Source organism: Mugil cephalus, chromosome 1 (genome assembly GCF_022458985.1).
Source record: "Mugil cephalus isolate CIBA_MC_2020 chromosome 1, CIBA_Mcephalus_1.1, whole genome shotgun sequence".
NCBI classification, from domain to species: Eukaryota; Metazoa; Chordata; class Actinopteri; order Mugiliformes; family Mugilidae; genus Mugil; species Mugil cephalus.
Window position 1 is genome coordinate 54,155,887 of NC_061770.1, and position 10,395 is coordinate 54,166,281.

At 39.8% G+C, this 10,395-nt stretch overlaps 2 long non-coding RNA genes across 2 annotated transcripts; both read left to right on the plus strand.

Annotated features, from left to right (window-relative positions):
* Positions 1-1,926: 1,926 nt before the first annotated feature.
* LOC125023497 lies at positions 1,927-2,542 on the plus strand. Its single transcript, XR_007114624.1, has 5 exons — positions 1,927-1,985; positions 2,059-2,074; positions 2,156-2,247; positions 2,360-2,410; positions 2,501-2,542. It is a non-coding gene; the product is annotated as an uncharacterized LOC125023497 (long non-coding RNA).
* A 160-nt stretch (positions 2,543-2,702) lies between these two features.
* On the plus strand, positions 2,703-6,999 carry LOC125023424. Its single transcript, XR_007114603.1, has 5 exons — positions 2,703-2,838; positions 2,990-3,040; positions 3,124-3,189; positions 3,429-3,491; positions 6,654-6,999. It is a non-coding gene; the product is annotated as an uncharacterized LOC125023424 (long non-coding RNA).
* The last annotated feature ends 3,396 nt before the right edge of the window (positions 7,000-10,395 follow it).

Below are 10,395 nucleotides of genomic sequence, written 5' to 3' on the forward strand. Positions count from 1 at the left end.
GAAAAAGAGGGAATTCAAAAATATTAGCGAATACCAGAACTCAAATCAACATGCAGGTAATGTGTTAAAACGTCCAGCCAGTGATTTTTATTCAAAACTCTCCACATTCAAAATACCAGCAATCCGTCAGGACCGTGGCAACTAATGACGCGATCTGAGAATTAACTCCAGGCCCGTCCGTGGCTGGTCAAGATACAGTCATATAGTTGCCATCACATTAACTCAGGGTTATCCACTTAGCGTAACAGTGGGCATACTGTAGTAGTTGCCCACGGTCGCCAGGTCTCTTCCATGCAGATGGATGTTATGAAGACTTAAGCCTCGGACACCGAACATAATCTCTTCCTCTCCCCATCCTTCATCACGATGACAAGCCTGGCAGGGAAAAGCAATGCAGGTTTGAAGCCCAGGTTGTAGAGCTCCGACATCACCTCCGAGTATTTCTGACGTTGTTCTACCACCTCCGGTGCGTAGTCCTCGTAGATGGAGATGGGGAACCCCTGTACAGTAGCTTGCTTCTTCTGGCTCGGGCCTCGCGTATGATCCTCTCCTTCACCTGGTACCTGTGCAGCCTGATAATGACGGGCTATGCTCTCTGACCCTGCTGCGGTTTCTTGGTTACGCCGACTCCGGGACTCCTGGTCGCTAAGTTTAGCTAACAGCTTAGCATTGCTATCTGTTAGTGTAGCACAGGACGCCTCCAATGTCAGCAGGTGCTCGTCTTGTGGAGTAGCATTTACCTCAAGAGAGACTATCTTCTGAGCATGGTCTGGCACTGTGGTGTGGACGTGGTCCAGCTGGTCCAGAGTGTTGACATGGAAGCTTTGAAATCAGCGGAGGGCTTGGTGGTGTTCTTCCAAAAGGTTAGCAATAGCCGCCATGCTAAACTCATCACTTGCCTCGTGTGCGGGACTGACCTTAGCACCCTGGTCTTTTACATTCTGTCTGGTTGCATACGTCGACATATTTAGGTGGTGTGTCCGTCAAAAGAGAAGAGTACTACTATTTGTGCTGACTTTCGGGGTCTAAAAGCGTAAAAATTGACAACAGTCGTGGAAGCGAGATTCGACACGCGTCTACTCTATCACAGCCAAACCGGAAGTCTTCTGGGCAATGTCTTTTGGTAGTTCACTTTCACATACGTTTTTCCCATTTATCTTCTGTCTAGTATATGTTCTCAAATTAAGATGGATTTTCTTCAGAGGAGAATTTTTCACCTTTTCTTGGAATGTTCATTTGTTTAATATGGTGAACTCACACCCAGTATCAATTTCGAAAGTCACTGGTTCCCCATTTAAATCCATGCATACCTTAAAGGGGGCTTCACTCTCCTCACCATCCTCGCCCAGGATACTGTGTAATGAGAAGAGATATTGAGAACAATAATGCACCTTCCTCTCCTGTGGGAAACGTCCCCCTCTCTCTTGGGGTCTCCTGTCAGCCCTATTTTCCATGTGGGATTTCTTCTTGTTATGACAGGCTCGGGCTATGTGTCCAGTTATTCCACAGACCGACAATCTGCAGGTGCATGGTTCTCCTTGCAGCGGTAACAATATTTGTCCTTTTCTGCACTTGCTCTCTTTGGTCCCAGAGTGTCTGTTCCCCCAGTCCGCACTGCATTATACAACATAGCTCCAGCTTTTATCTGTAGGTCCTGCACATTTTGGTTTGCAGACTCTATAGCTTGGGGTAATGACAGGGCATTTTCAAATATGAGATTGGTCTTGGCCAACGATCTTCTTTGCATTCGATCATCATCGAGCCCACATACAAGTCTATCCTGTAACATTTCTTTTATCATCATCTGCAGTAAAGAAACTTGAAATTTGAACTTGAATATTTATCATTTTATAAATTATTAACAATCATAATTTCAGGGACCAGTCATAAAAGCTGGTCATTCATTGTACCATTCATCATTGGACTGGTTTGTGGAATTTCGCTAATTGTTCCTGCGCTTCTGCTGGTGAGGTGCTACAGAAAGGGTGAGTCCTTTTCTTGGTAAAACTGTGATAATATGAGATGACATGGCATTTATTTTATTTGTCTCTTTTCCAGATGCATGCAGTAACAGGTTGGTCCAACACTCTTGTCTCATCTTGATCATCATAACAATACTTTCCATGTTCCTTATTAAACTCCTTCATGCTTTTAGTCTCTCTCAGTCTCTGAACATCAACCAAGGCTCTGCTACACAGCAAACAGTGAACCAGAATGAAACTCAAGTTTACTCCTCTCTTCTCCATGGTCAGCCTTTCCACTCATTCTTTTCACAACTATTTCTAACACCCACTTTGACTTTTCAATCAAAAGCTCAAGTGACTCATTGGATGTTGTCTTGATTTTCTCTGACCTGTAGCTGATGTTTGTGTCTATGAATCAATCAGAGGCTCTGGAAACACAGAAAGTGGTACAGTAGAAACTTTGATTCATGTGGAGCTGTCAGACATTAGATTATTATCAGTGACTCATCTAAACTCATGGAACATTCTGATTTCAGGGGAACCAGACCATGAATACAGAAATATTACATCTCATCTGCATCTTCAAGGTGAGGAGTCACTACTAAAACTATCAAGTATGATAATATATTAGTTGTTATCACAACTACCAACCTCTAATAGTACATAGAGTGTGAGAGTCATTAAATAATCTGATGCATTTATCTTAACAGGGAGACATGACACTGAGAAGGCTCTGACTACAATAACGTGAATCCTGAATCTTTTTCATGTGTCACATGGAGCCAGTCTCAGAGAACCAGTCAGATCCCTGCCACAGTCCAGACTGTCAGCCAGGATGAAAATCAGCAGCACATATACTACTCTCTTCTCCACGGTCAGCTCTCCGTTCAAACAAACTTGCTTCCAGAGCTGCAATGTGCTTCAAGTTCATGAGCCGTTACATTAATAATAACAATGTTTCCTGCTCAACTAAATCAGCTTCTTTAAAATGATTTTCCTTTGTGCTGATTTTCACTGACCTACAGGTGATGCTTGTGTCTATGAGTCACTCAGAGGTCCTGAAAACACTGGAGATGGTACAGTATGAACTTTGATCCATTCACAGCTCTCCAACATCATATGATTGAAATTCAAGCCAGTTAAAATGTTCTGATTTCAGTTGGACGGGCCGGTGTCTCCACAAATGTCAAATCTCAGACTGAGCTCAGAGATGTTGGACAGAGGAGTGAGTACACAAAACATTACACAAGTCAATTACTGCAAATTCTCAGTTGAAACTACAATAACACATACTGTATGTCACTTTACCAAAAGTTTGTGGACACCTGAATACCATACCTGTACATGCAGACTGTCATTGTTTAATTTCAGTTTCTAAACTCAGCTCAGAACATGTGGTATTAACACAAAGTAACAGACTTTGTTTATATTGTTAAAGGTTTAGTTTCTGTGTAATCTTTACAGGAAAACGAGGTGATCCAGGGAAGAGCTCCGACTACTAGAATGTGAATCCAGACTCATCTACAGGTAAAATGTTTAGCTACTGAGTCATTTTCAAATGAATAAATGAAAATATGTCATATTATCATTTTATGCACAAACGATAAGGACTTGATTAAAAAGGTGTTTAAGTCGATAACTATGGAAGCATCAGGTGTGCTGATATGTGCGGGGGACTGGAATATCAAACTACATCTCTACCTCTACCTCTCTGGACTCCACCAACAGAACAAAACATATAAAATTAGAAGCTTTGTACACTAGAAAACTGCTCAAAGAAATAAGCATGATGGATGTGTGGAGAGAACTACACCCGACCCATAAGTGTTTTACATTCTGTTCTCATCCACAGCGTATGTACTGGACAACTGAGGATAATCTTGACACTATATTTGGACAACAGACCTAAAGAGACTAAATACCAGCCTCTTAAATGACCCTCAATGCCAAAATTACACAAATAAAGAACTTACAGATTATGTGTTGCATAACGACAATGGGAAGGTGTCTCCGAGTATATTGTGGGACGCAGCCAAGGCTGTTATTAGGGGCAAAGTTTTAATGTGGTCAGCTCGTAAGAAGAAAGAAAAGGAGAAACAAATGAATGACCTGACTGCAAAACTAAAACCCCTGGAACACAGACATATGAAGTATAATGACATCGATATTCTAAAACAAACTGAAGATATGAAACAAACACTAAATAGCATCTATGAACGCCAACTGGAAAAATAAAGCTGTCTTCATGAAGCGAAAAGATCTAAAAAGGCAACCGGCATGAATGACACGTAAACAAATGGCTGAAAGATTTGTTCACAACGTTAAAGACCCCCAGATTAATAAGATGCACCACGATTTGAAGACATCCAGCCTTCATTTGAAACTTAGTACAAGAACTGATACGCACAAGCCCAAGCAGCTGAGGCATCAGTTGTATCAGACTTTCTATCATCTTTAGATTAACCATCAATAGGAACAGAACAAAATAATGACCCAAGAAATAACAGAGGAAAAAAGAAATAAATGCCTGGAGCCGATGCTTATTCATCGATATGGTATAAACCTTCCTAGAGATCCTTGTCCCAATACTTAAAGAATGTTTTAATTATGTCCTTAGAGGGGCGGTGACTCTCCTGGAGACGAGCTATAGTTTCAGTCCTTAAACCAGGTAGAGAGAAGACAGAACGTAGCTCGTACAGACCCACATCGAACTAAACGTAGATTATAGATTAAATGCATCGATATTAGCAAAAAGAATGGAAGATATTGTCCCAGATCTGATTGACTCAGATCAGACGGGTTTTGTGAAATACAGGCGAGCCCAGGATAATGTGCGACGTGCTCTCCACCTCGTTCCTCAGATGAGAGGCAGTGATAGGGAAGCCATAGTCATCAGCCTTGATGCTGAAAAGACTTTTGATTCTGTTCGGTGGGAACATTTACTGTATATCTAGTCCTTAAATGTTTTGGATTAAATGATCAGGTAATAGGATGTCTGAACTGACTCTATTGCACCCCACAGCCACAGTTAAAATAAGTGGGTCCTTATCTAAAACGGTACGACTTTAAAGGGGGTGTTGTCAAGGCTGTCCTCTGAGTCCTATACTTTTTGCTCTTTTCATAGAGCCACTGGCACAGGCGATAAGAGATAAGGATATAACCGGCGTATTGACTGGAAACACACAACTTAAAATCTGCTTGTACGCAGACGATATTTTAATGAGTCTTTGTAACCCTGAAATAAATAAGTCTCCCTAAATGATTGTGTCTACTTAAAGAATTTGGTACATACACAGACAAAATTTACACAAAACCCAGACGTTGACGTTTAACGTAACCATCTAAAAACATTTATAGAGCCTGTAAATTCAAGCTGACTGGTGACGTAATTAAATACCTTGGAGTGCACAGACACTGTTTATGATCAGAGCTATAGCTCCATAACAGCCGACATCAAATCAGATCTAAGTCGCTGCTCATTATTACCAACAAATGTGTACAGTCGCATAGACGTAATTAAGATGAATGTACTGCCCAGACTCCTGTTCCTCTTTCAGTCATTGCCAATCAATGTACCTCCAATCAATGGCCCTACACTGCTTGGAAGATTACTACAAAGCAGCACAGCTATGCTTCCTGGTCAACTGGTGTGATCCAGACTTAGATGTAAAATGGAAAGAAATAGAACAAAACTTCATAAATGCACCTCTACCGTCTATATTGGGAGACAATACCCTCCAGAAATAATATTTACATAAGTCTGTTAGTTGGACTGTGACCCCTCTAAAGATCTGGCACAAAAGACCCAAAATTTGAAAGAAATGCATGAATATCACAGTGGGTGACATCTGACACAGATTTCACAGCAGCCAAACTGGACAGCAGATTTACATCCTGGATAAATCGAGTATTACCTCATACTGTAAGGTCTCTACCAACTCAGGGTTTAACTCAGGGTTTGAACAACTCAGGAAAAAACAGGATTTATTTAGGTATTTTCAAGTATCAAATATCAAATATGACCAGGATTTACTCAGCTTTACAAACAGACAGAGGCCTCTCCACACTGTACCTGGGAAAAACATGGCAAGATTCTTCATAACTCCTAAAATGAAAAGTTCACAGACCAACAATCCAGACCATGGACAACATTGGAGAGGGTGTGATACAATAGCTGCTGTCCATTTCCACATATTCTGGGAACGTCCTAATATTTCTTCATACTGGGCAGATGTAATAGTAGTAATCAGATCAATATTTAACCTGCAAACCCATCTCAATTTCAGCATAATATATTTAGGAAACATCCCAAATGAGGGAAATAAACAAGACAGATGTTTGTTACAGTTACTATTAACATGGAGCAAAAAAAGCAACAACCAGGAAATGGGTGAGTAACAAGTGTCCAACAATTTCAGACTGGATAGAAACAGCTGAAGAGCGTGGAACATAGCCCATGGAAGATATTCAAACACCATGTGTCTTTGTACGGCAGAGTGGAGGTATAGCGCTTATAATTTTCTGATTCATTGGCCAAAAATAGTCCCACCTGGGTGAGACTGGAGGAGAGTCTCTGCAGCCCTGTTTCCTTCTCAGATTTCACTGATAATGTTACAGAGTTAATGAAGTGTGAAGAAACACAATAATCAAAACAGTAAATTACAAACCCAGATTGTTGTTTGATTTCAGGTCCATAAAGAGAAGTGCATCATCAATGAAACAAGACAAGTCTGGACAACAACATGAAAAACAACATTGATCTGTAAACATGTGTTTGATGACATTTATTCAACTGCTGCCATCCAGACATCAGACACACAGTCATTAATGAAGATCAGATGAAAGAATGACCTCATCTGGATTTAATGTCTGTATCAATGTCAACACTGATGATACTGTCTGATTATTATATCTATTGTTGTTGCATTGATGTGGTCAATCTGCAGGTTAAATACACCATCTATCTATAGACTGTAACATGATGTATATTCTACTTTATTTCTGTTTAGTCTCATCAATAACTCAGTTCATTAAAGTCAATTCAGTGTTTAAATGACTGAATCATTGTTGAGTTTCATGGAAGTGTTTTTGGTTTCCCATCAGTCTGTGTCTCTTGTGCTGCTTTTGCTGCATTCTTACTGTCCTTTCTTCTTCTAGTGCTTTTGTTGTGTGCAGCACTGCCCCCATGTGTCACAATGAACAGTCTATGGTCACAATCAGCAGCAACAAGCTCAGCTGAAGACTGGAAAACTTTTACTATACATATATATATATTCACTGAACACTGTAGTGTATAAAAAGTCTTAATATTTAACTTGTGTTGTAGATAAATATCTTCATTCATGCCGACATTTACCATCACAATACTGAACAGGATGCATCAAAGTGTTAAACAGAGGGATGGGATGTTAGTTCTGTTGAAAAAAGAAGGAAGCTGACAGAGACCAATGCCAAGAAAAAAAGAATATGCATGATCTCATTTTCCTCACAGTTCTTTCTTGCTCTGCAGTTGTTGCTTCCTGGTATTAAATCATCTTTGAAGAAACCAGAGAGGCTCCTGAAGTAAGTTCTCCTCTAGCAGCTGGTGATAAGGAAATAGGACAGCTGTTTGTGGAGCTATAGATATGATGATATATGTCGTCAGATTGGTATTGTTTGTGTGATGCCATTATTCAGATGTAATTTGTCGTCACCTGTTTATTGTCAGGTGCTGTGTTCCCCTCTCTCACTTGCTACTGTGTTTTTGTTGTGAGGGTATTGATTGTGGTTTTCTGGATTACATTATGGGATGAAAAATTTCCAAACCAAAATCACCACTGCTGCTCAGTATTATTTTTGTATCTGCCTCTTACTAAATCATAACTGCCACTTGAGTCAAGGACACTGACAAACTACAGTCACTGATTTCAGCACCGGACAGCTCCTCTGAACCTCTCTCTACTGCCTGGCTTACACAAGGTGAGGTAACTTCAGCACTGGACAGCGTCACTGGGGGACACTTCAACTTCACATGGCTCAGCTTGAGGCTTTAGTTGTTGATCTGGATCTTACAAAATAATCCACTGACAAAGATTGAGCATCATCTACCACCACTGGAGCTTTGAGTAAAGTAGATAAGCTGGCATCACCTTTTGGCTCAGCAGTCAGCTGTTCACAGAACAAAGACGGGTGCTCCAGTTCAGTAACAGTCTTTGTACTGACATCATCTGCCACTTGTGAAGAACACAAATGATCAACACGACGATCAGAAAGAAATCTGGAAAATCAACCTCATCCTGGTCACATTTACGCACAGATCCAGTAACCAGTTAGAAACATCCAGACAAGCTCATCTAGACACTGTCTGTTTAACTTGACTGTTGCTTCAGGTGCAGCCAAAAACTTTCCACTGGCTAAATCATTCGCCATGAGAAAGTCAACCACCTTCACCTTATACCAAGTCTCATTCCACAAAGACTTTATGCAACTGCACATCAATATCTTTCATGCCAAAACCTTCCACTGTCACTTCAGAACCAGCAGTGAATCCATCATGAAAGAATAAAACTCCCTCCTCAATGAAGGACTGAGAAGCAGCTGAATCTTTGAAAATCTTCACTGTGACTTTATTTCAAATCAGAGGGTTGTCTAAAGCAGTGGTTCCAAACCTTTTTACCTCAGAGCCCTGCCTACTTCTAAAAGTTGATCTTTTTTCTTTAAATCACCACACACCAGAGATCCGGCATGTTGCCTGAATACTTTAATCCCTGGATATTGTACATGTAGGGAGACTCAGGCAATACTGGTTAAAAACTGGTGACTGATGCTCATACACTCTAAGCACTGTTGTTTTTACTTTCCCAAAATCAAGACGTTCTTTAAGTTTCAAGTAAACCTCCACGGCTTTACCAATAAGAACAAACAGCAGCAACAATGTCCACACATATTTGGCTACTTCAATGTAGAAGCCACACGCTCCTGTAAAATGAAATATTTGTCTACATTCATGTGTAGATATAGATCAAGTAGATGCAGCACCATATTCTAACTCCCATAAGAGAACTGGATTTTGATGTTCCAGCTTTTCCACTTCGAGTGGAACATCACTTCTTTTTCCTTTAAAACTTCACGCTGTAACTCAATACTAATTACTATTTTAATAGGAAAACTGTAATTGACTCAGCCTTTTATTCAGTATCATATTGACACCAAGTCATTATTCAAGATTCATTCGACTGTAATCTGTCAGAACAGTTCACAACAATATCCTGTACAGATGTGTTTGGTTCTCACTGCACTAAAAGAATAATAATTCATCTCATTTCTCATATATTAACCTCCGAATACAGACCTCACAGGTTTTATAATTGTCTTGTGTTTACATCTGACAGCCAACAGAGGGTACTGTTCATTGCTTTATCTTCTTGACTAAGTTTCATCAGATTGTTGTAACCACTGGGTAAACTGCAACTCTAAACAATATTTCAACTTGTCTTTGTCTTATGAAGTTAGAAATGGACACGTATAATGATTTGATGGTTCAGTGGCGTAGCCCTGTTTGAATAAAGTATTCTGAGGTTGTGACGGAAGCTTAAAGTTAGCAGACTGGCTTCTCTGAGTTGTAATGGCAAAGTGCGTGCCTGTTAGAACGCAGTCTATAAGTTCCCCCAAGACTTAGGTGAAGAATAAAGAAGCAGGAGACAGTCCTTCCTTATGGCGCTTTCATCCAGTGTAAGCAAGGTACACAGATGTGGTGGGTGTGGTTATATGTGTGTGTGCTACTGGAATAAACCGAAAATAAGAAAAGTCATCAATAAAACAGCTCATGATGTGTTTAACCATAACACACAACCCGAAATAATAATAAAATAATCATTAGCATGAAATATATGATATTTATATATCATATACAGGAGAAATATCCATGATATAATATATATATATCACACATTTAACTGACAACATAGAAAAACAGTCAGTGGCATAAATATAACATAATCAAATGACCACTAGTGGCTGGATCTGGCTAAGTCACCTGCTCTGTCATGCAGCCTTCAGAACAGAGGTGATAACAGTTCACTGTTAGTCACAGAGCCACAAGATTCCTCTTAGGATGATTTGATTGTGGAACATTACCCCTCTGATGCACGAATTATGATATCCTGAGCCAAGATTTTTTTTAAATGTGTTTTTACTGTTTTTAGGGCATGAAAAAAAAAAAACAATAAAAAAAAACAAAAAAAAAAAAAACAGATTTTCAGGAAGTTACAGACATGTCCATGCCAGTTTAAACATAATGGAAGAATGAATCAAACTGATATTTATCATAAATCCATGAGCACCTATGTCATTGTCTGCTTTGGAAAACACTTTAACCTACTTTCAGACACTTTAACATTCTATAGCTCTATTGGTAAAACCTAAATAAGAAAACAAACATGTCAGCTAAATT